The 8687-nt window shown below is 49.9% G+C and overlaps 1 pseudogene; it reads right to left on the bottom strand.

Annotated features, from left to right (window-relative positions):
* Positions 1-5722: 5722 nt before the first annotated feature.
* Positions 5723-8137, bottom strand: LOC119371701 (uncharacterized; annotated as a pseudogene).
* Positions 8138-8687: the final 550 nt, after the last annotated feature.

The raw sequence follows: 8687 nt of genomic DNA on the forward strand, positions 1-8687 counted from the left end.
CCGCAAGAGGCTGCCTTTAATCAAGCTAAGAAAAGTCTGAAAATGCTCAAGTTCTTGTGCATTTCGACCGCACAAGAGAACTCAAGCTTCAGTGCGATGCATCGTAGCTCGGAGTAGGAGCAGTCCTCTTTCACGCTGTCAATAATGTTCATAGACCTATTGGTTTTAGTTCAAGGACGCTGACCCAAGCGGAGAGAAAGTACTCGCAGTTAGAACGTGAAGCGTGACTGGCGCAACCAAATTCCGGAACTATCTTCTATGTCCTCAATTCACGTCGCTCACGGATCATCAACCGCTTCTAGGCCTATTGAGACCTGACCGGGAGACACCGACTATGGCAGCTGCACGAATTCAGCGCTGGGCACTGTACCTTGGAGGCTACAAATACAAGCTGCAGTATGTTCCTGGCAAACAGCCTCTCAACTCGGATGCTTCAGTAAACTGCCGCAGCAGGCCACCAGAGACACGGCTGAAAGTGAGCCTCCGGAATACGTCATCGCACTCGAAAGTTTGGATGAAGGAGTGGTCTCAACACGGGAACTGAAATATTTGACAGTCGTCGATCCGACATTGGGGGCGGCGCAACGTTACGTTTTGCGGGGATGGCCACAAAGCAAGACAAAAGTACAGGCCGATTTCGCACCCTATTTTGAACGTAGGCTAGAATTGTCCTTGGCCCACGATCTCGTATACGGGGGAATCGAGTCATAATACCAAGGGGTGCTAGAGAGCGGTTCTTACAACTCCTTCACGAAACACACCAAGGATCATCGGCTATGAAAACAGTACCACGCTCCTTATATTGGTGGCCAGGACTTGACCGCGGCATAGAGCAGCGCGCGGCTAACTGTTGCATTTCGGTAGCCAATTTCCCTATGCCAGCTACTGCACCTCCTGTAAACTGGCCTGATACACAGAAGTAGTCTCGGATCCATATTGATTTCGCAGGACGTATCACCGGGGAGATGTTATTAGTGGTAGTAGGACGCGTACTCCAAGTGGATCGAAGCGATTCCCATGAAGCATGCAAACGTGGAAAGCACAATAAGGGCTCTGAGAAGCATATTTTCCCGCTTTACTGTGCCGCGTACAATAGTCTCGGACAACGGCGCACAGTTCACGAGTAAAGAGTTTGCCACATTTACATCAAATAACAACATTGCTTATCTCTGCACGGCGCCTTTTCATCCACAATCCAACGGAGCTGCGGAAAGGGCGGTGAGAACGATAAAGGGTGGTCTTGGGAAAATAAAGGGCGGAGATCTGGAAGAAAAGATAGCAAGGCTACTGCTTAATTACGAGAAGAACGCTACCAAGATTGGGAAATCTCCCTCTTAAATGCTACTCGGGTATCAAATAAGATCGCGTCTTGACACCTGCTTCCCTGTGAATGTTGCAGGTCAAACTCGGGAAGACGACGACTCGACACCTCCACCAGACAGCAGCGTGTACGTCCGCAATTACGGACAAGGGCAGAAGTGGATTCCAGGTAGTGTCAAGTCGGTGACAGGAGCTGCGAATGGTAACCGTAGAGACTCCCAGGGCCATCGTTCGGCGGCACGTCGATCAAGTGCGCCGTCGCCTGGATTCCTCATCAATGTTTCCGGTCGGCGATACGACTGCTCGTAGTCCAGGGCATACCCAGACGCCAGGTCCATGCCCGGCCATTAATGAAACTCTGCCTTCGGAAATTGTCACCCCGGAGAATCCGCCATCTACTGATCAAGTTGCGGAAGACAACACAAAACTACGCCACCCTTCCCTACCAACTATCACCAGTCCGGCCGAAGCTCCGCAGCAAGTCCTGCGTCGGTTGACGAGGCAGCGCAATGCAGAGCAGCGATTTCATTTTTGAGAAAAACGCAGTGTTGTGGCTGCGTCACACCTGAGTACTTTGCATGCGCATTATGGTTCCTCTGTCCTCATCTCCTCTCCCCCTTCTTTTCTACCTCGGGCATAAAAGCAAGCACACGCCCCTCAAAAAAGGCTTTTTGTGTTCGAGCAGTCTGTGCCTCGTAACCGCTCCGGCGCGCGGGCCACGGATATGCTACAGATAGCATATTAAAGGGACACTAAAAGAAGCATACTTCTCGCATTAGTAACTACTCTTTCACAATGCGAAAAACACCACACTTTCTGCGGGAAGACGCTTGGTAAGCGAGAAAACGCAGGTGACGACGCCAACTTCGAAGTTCCTGCACTAGTCCGCCGTGACGTCATACCCGTTGACGGCGTCTTCTAGGGCCTACGTAGTCTCTAATCAATAACATACTAATAATTCTTGGGGTTTAACGCCCCATAAACCACTATAGATTACGAGAGATGCCGTGGTCGAGGGCTCCGGAAATTTCGACCACCTGGGGTTCTTTAACGTGCACCTAAATCTAAGTACACTGGCTAATCGGTAACAGTGAATTTAATTGTCTTTTGAGGCAGCCAGTGACTTAACGCACCCCGTCTCAGGATGCGGCGCTGAGCCAATGCGGCGAAATTGCGAAAAAAACACGTTGAAATGAGTGACGTCACCATTCGGCGATTTCGGCGGAAAATTTGAAAGTGAAAATTTTGATATCGCTTTTCAGTCCATTAATATGGTGGTGAAATTAGCGACACTAGTGTTTTCAAAGTATAATATATCAGTCTAAAAAAACGTATTGTTTCCCTTCAGTGTCCCTTTAACATTCTGTGGGCAAGAAGTAAGGTGTTCAGCTTACAACGCTGGTCAGGGTAGTATATGAAGCAAAGTGGGAAGTTTTCAAGGGTGGCGGCTTCGGCTTGTTCGAAATTCATGACAGTACAATACCAGCGTGAAGACACCAGGACGAGAAAGAGGACGACACACTGCACTGGTAGGTTTTCACTGGAGAAAATGTCACGCTTCCCCTTGTGCGTTTGCCTGAGACAACTGGAAGGCAAAAGCCATTATATTTTTTTTTCAGTCAATGCTGAACGCAACCCCCCCCCTCCCCCCGAAAGCTTTTCCGCAACCCACGCGGTTTTGCACTGCCTCCGGGATCACAGGCGGTGAAACCTTCCTGCACCTCACGTAGTTTTCCTGCGCCTCCGGGATCGGTCCACCTTGGAACAAGCGACGACGTCATGCGGTGGCGTCATCATCTGACATCAGTTCACGTAACGTCGCAGTGACTGCATGACGACGTCACAAATTTAGGCGACTGCTGACGTCATGATGACGTTTCACATCGCGATGACTATTCCGTCGCTCGGGTTGACGTGGACGATCAATTTTCGCGTTTGACGAGGCACGTAAGGCTTTCTCCTTAAATCGAATTCATTCATGTAAGAAACGGCTGAATGTTTTATCTCAAGCATCAGGCAAACATCTCGATGAGATAGAATGACATTCAAAAGGTGTGGTTCAATGGCCTAGTTGGTCCACACATTTGGGAACAGGAAAACAGCGCGAAAGGACACGTAGCAGAAGCCCGCGTGTGCCTTCGCTTGTGCTAGATCTCCTTTCGCGCTGTTTTCACATTTACAGGCCTGGAAAGGTATCACCGGCATATCACTACGCGCAGTAGGGTACGCATTTCGGCTGGTTGGTCCATAGTTACGAATAGAAAGACAGTGCTAAAAGAGAGGACGAAATAGGACCCAAACCACGGGCACATATCCGTGCCGTGGCCTGTGTTCTTTCTTAGTTCTATTTTATTTACCACTGCTTTTGTACCCGTAGTTCATATACCAATTGTGGAACTGGCTACTCGACATTGTTTAAAAGTTCACGAAATTGAAACGGTAGATAAATTTTGACTGACAGCTGATTATTCTCATAGAACTGTATTATCTATAGATTATTGCGATCGTAAGTTGGTTTTGAAACCAGTAAATGAATTTGAAGTTTGGGTTCGTTTGGTCTGGAAAAAAAACTTTATGAATAAAAGTTCGGAGGCGTATGCTCTAGCACGCGGCGAGCCGCTCCCACGACGGGACAGTCAGGCGGAGACCTGCCGCCGCATCGTGGGCCCTCTGGACAGCCCAAAGTTGTGACTGTATCTCCGGACTCCTTGGAGGGGAGCCCCACTAGTTGGGCGGTGCTGTATCAGTGCAGCGTACCAAAGGGCACACCCAGAGCATATGGTGTAAGGTGGCTAAACCGCCACATTGGTACATGAGTTAATTAAGTAAACATCAGAATAAAGCTTGTGGAGGAAGGCCGGGTTAGGATACGTTTATGTTTGAAGCAATCTCAACGTCAGCGCCTGCGTCTTGTCTACCTTCCAATCTATAGGAGGAAAAACTCTCCTACCCATAGCGAAATGTCAGTAATTTCAATGCCAATATTTGCTTGATCCCTATTTACCATTCCTCCAGGATGACGCAGATGTCCTCTATGGTCGCGGACGGCTAAGCTTCGCGCCCTTGAGTGGCCCAATTAATTGAGATTGAAGTTTGAAGCTCGAAGTTTATTTTCTTTCTTTCTCATAGAGAAAGAGGAGTAAAAGTTACTCCTATGCGCGTTCGGCATGCATGTACATGTATGCTTTCGAAGCGAGTACAAACAATAGAGCAGAGAAAGCAAACATGCATGTGCATAATTATCACTGCAAATAAAGCAATACAGGTAGACAACATACATGAAAAACACTTCATGATACTTCATGAAAAACAAACATATTATACAAACACTTCAAGAATATATACCTATAGGCATTAAATTGTGATCTTTCAAATTGCAACACAAACTGAAAAAAATGTATATGCGGTTTACATAAAAAATTGGTGAGATATATTTTATTCATAAGTTATCGTGGAATGTAGCAGGAAGGTTTTTACAAATTGCTTAAAGCGGGTGGCATGAAAATCTTTGTGGTGCTCAACAATGTTTAATAGCCGGGGTACTTGATGCTCTAGGTCCTCACGCCCGTAGTTACTTCGCATGAGTGGTGGCATTCTCGTCTGGTGGCGTAGTTGATATCGAGGGGAAGAAGTGGGTAGGCTGCTAACATGGAGCCTGTGCTTTTTTAATCCTTTCTCGCATGGGTCCCATATGAGCAGGGAACTATGTAAGGGTATGAGGTACAAGCGACTCCTCGTTGGGATTTTTTTATGTTCACATCGGACAACTCGCACGTGAATGCCTCTGTAACGTCACTAATAATAACAATTGTTGGGACATTACATCCCAAAACCACGATATGATCATAAGAGACACCGTAGTGCGATGGCTCCGGAAATTTCGACCACCTTGAGTTCTCATCAGGTGCAACTAAATCTAAGTACTCGGATGTGCTGTGCGTGTCGCCCCCATCGAAATGAGGCCGCCGTGACCAGGGGATCGAACCCGCGCCCTCGAACTTAGCAGCACGACACCCTACGTGCTAAGCTACCACGGCGTGTCCCTGTGACGCCACGGACTTGAAAGTATTTCTTTTTATTTCACTACCGCCACTTTGGCTTCATAACATTTACTGAAACTTGCAATGCTAAGTTTCTATGACTGCGTTAAAACACTACAGCAAGTCGTTTATCACCAACAAAAAATAATGTAGACCCTGAAAGACTTAGTGAAAATTTGTGGTGTCACGTCTGGTTGGTGCCAGAACTTGAAAGGTTGTAGCGTCAAGTGACGCAACGCAGCAGCGACAAGAAACTGAACCGTTTATTGCTTGGCACTGGGCCTTTTTTATCTGAAACCCACGTGAGTCTAGAACACGAGCTGTGGTCGATTACATCGTGACTTGCTGACAGGTGATAAGGAACTCGGGCCGGTGAGTGCGGTTTATCGACGACGCTGCCGTCCTTCCCCCTTCAAAAGCCCAGTCGTTCCGGAGGGCGTCTTGTTCGCGTTGATCGGCGGAGTTGAGTTGGAACTGCCTCCGGCGCCCATGTTTCTTGAGTCGAGCCGGGCGACCGAGGGGCCGCTGGACTGAAGTTCAGCGTTGCACTTGCTTCTCGAGCGTCTGCGTCGGGCTGTGGTTCCGCTAAGCTGGAGCCAAGCCTTGATTCCTTTTTTTCTGGTGTGGCTAACGCCCGCCGTGCCTTCAACTGGTCTACATGACGGCGCTGGGTTCCCAGGGGTGTCTCAACCTTTACCATCCGATTCCCTTCCGTCGCTATCACAGTCCCTGGCAGCCATTTTCCCCTCGTTGAAAATGGCGGGACCAGACGGGCTTTCCGGGTGGGAACAGTGGTGGTGCTTTGGTCGACGAAGGCCGAATCGTGTCGGCCCCTGCAGGCACCTCGCCTTCTGGAAAGTGGGCGGACAGCCTTGCCGGGGCTCGAATCCCAAGAGCAGTTGTGCTGGCGATGTGCCACTCTCGAGGGGTGTAGATCTGTAACGGAAAATAAAACGAGACAACTTTTCTTGCAGTGTGCCGTGCTTGTTTTTCTTGAGGCCCTTTTATTGTTCGCACCGCCCGCTCCGCTAATCCATTGGACTGTGGGTGGTATGGCGCCGTCCTGACATGGCGTATGTTATTTTCATGCATGAACTTTGCCATCATTGCGCTCGAGAACTGGGGGCCGTTGTCAGACACCAGAGAATGCGGGATACCAAACCGAGAAAAACTTTCCCTCAGTAATTGAATTGTTGCGTCTGTGGTAGCCGTTTTCAGTGGCGTTGCCTCTATCCACTTCGTTTCCGCGTCAACTAGGACGAAAATTAGGTACCCGTCAACAGGTCCTGCAAAAACCATGTGCACTCACCACCGCGTTCCTGTCCTAGGCCACGGGGAAGGTACTTGGGCCGCAGGCATTGACCACCCTGCACACATTGGGGACAAGTTTGCACCAACCTTTCAATGTCTTTGTCTAATCCAGGGTACCAGAACAGCGTACGAGCGAGCCTCTTCATGGCGCCAACACCTGGGTGGGTATCGTGTAGCTCGTTGAGTAGGCACTACCGGGCTGCCTCCGGCACGACCACACGATGACCCCAGTAAACGAGGTCATGGCTCGCGACGAGTTCGTGTCGGCGTGTGCAGTACGGCTGCAGATGTTGCTGCTGCCCCGCAACATGCGATGGCCAGCCCTGCTCAATCCATTCCCGGACTTGCCGAAATGCGCTGTCCTCCTGTGTCAAAGCAATCATTTGGTTAGAAGGAAGGGCACTTGCATCCAAACCTTGCGTATAAAGTACATATTCCATGATTTCTTGACTTCCGCGTTCCTGGTCCCCTGGCAAAGGCAAGCGACTGAGGGCGTCCGCGTTAGCGTTGTGTGTTCCCTTGCGGTATTCCAGATTGCATTGGTAAGCTGATAGAAGAAGCGCCCATCACTGAATTAGAGCTGCCGCCATCTGCGGAATCGGCTTGTTGGGGTCGAAAAGCCCGGTGAGGGGCTTATGATCTGTCACCAACGTGAAACGGTTGCCCAGCAAGAAATCGCGGAACTTACAAATTCCAAATACCAAGGCCAGCGTTCTTTCTCGATTTGGGAATAATTGCGTTCTGCTGACGTCAGCGTTCTCGAACGAAATGCTATCAGGTGGTCCACGCCATCAATGCGGTGTGATAATACTGCACCTAAGCCGTCTGCTGACGCATCACATTCCAGCCGCAACTCCTTCTGCGGATCATAGTGGACCAGAAAATTTGCCTTTAACAAGGCGCGCTTTGCTTCCTGGAAGGCTTTTTGATGCTCTTCTTTCCAGTGCCAGCGTTGTCCCTTGACCAGTAACCGACAGAGCGGAGCCAGGATCGTGGCCAAATTAGGCAAAAATTTTGAGTAATAGGTTATGAGCCCCAGAAAGGACTTCCGTTGGCTCACCGATTCTGGCTTTGGTGCAGCTGTTACGGCTTCGATGTTGTCGCGCAGTGGATGAAGTCCGGTTGCATCAATCTTGTGCCCCAGAAACTGCACTTTTTCTCGGAACCGACATTTAGCCTTGTTCAGTTGGAGGCCACTGTCGCGAAGTCTCTAGAACACTTGTCGAAGTGTTGACGTGTCCTGTTACTTCTCGGCGATTATGATGTCGTCCAGGTACACACGCACTCTTGGTAAGTCCCTTAATAACGACTCAATGCGCCGCTGGAACAGTGCGGGAGCCGACGAGATGCCGAAGGCTAGTCGGTTGTACGAGTACAAGCCCTGGTGCGTGTTGATGACAGTCATTTCCTTCGCTTCTTCATCAAGTGGCAGCTGATTGTAGGCATTTCGCAAATCCAGTGTGGTGAATACTTCTCCGCCGTTGAGCGCGGCAAAAATGTCGTCCACTTTAGGCAAAGGGTACTGCTCCAGGTGAGTAGCCGGATTCACGGTGAGCTTAAAATCGCCACACAGCCTGATGTCCCCATTTTTCTCCACCACAGGTACGACAGGAGCAGCCCATTCGGAAACGCTCACCGGCGACAGGACGCCTTGCTGAACGAGGCGGTCGATTTCGACTGACACTGCTTTGCGAAGCGCGAACGGCACCGGACGGGCCTTCAAAAACCGCGGCACCGCTCCTTCTTTCTTGTACAGCTTCACGGGCGGGCCTTTGCAGCAGCCAAGTCGATCTTGAAACAAGTCTGCGAACTCTTCCACCAGCTCTTTTAGGTCATCTTCTGCCTGCAGCGCATAGACACTTGGTAGAGCCCTTTCATCCAAGTGTGACAAGCCCGCTTCGCGGAAAGCTTGAATTGTATCTCTACCGCAGGGTAGTGGTCCATCGCAATCGACTACCACGAGCGAACTGTCCACTCGTGTTTTGTCGTGTTCCACACTCATGGCGACTCTGCCTA

This window comes from Rhipicephalus sanguineus, chromosome 10 (genome assembly GCF_013339695.2).
Source record: "Rhipicephalus sanguineus isolate Rsan-2018 chromosome 10, BIME_Rsan_1.4, whole genome shotgun sequence".
Classification (NCBI taxonomy): Eukaryota; Metazoa; Arthropoda; class Arachnida; order Ixodida; family Ixodidae; genus Rhipicephalus; species Rhipicephalus sanguineus.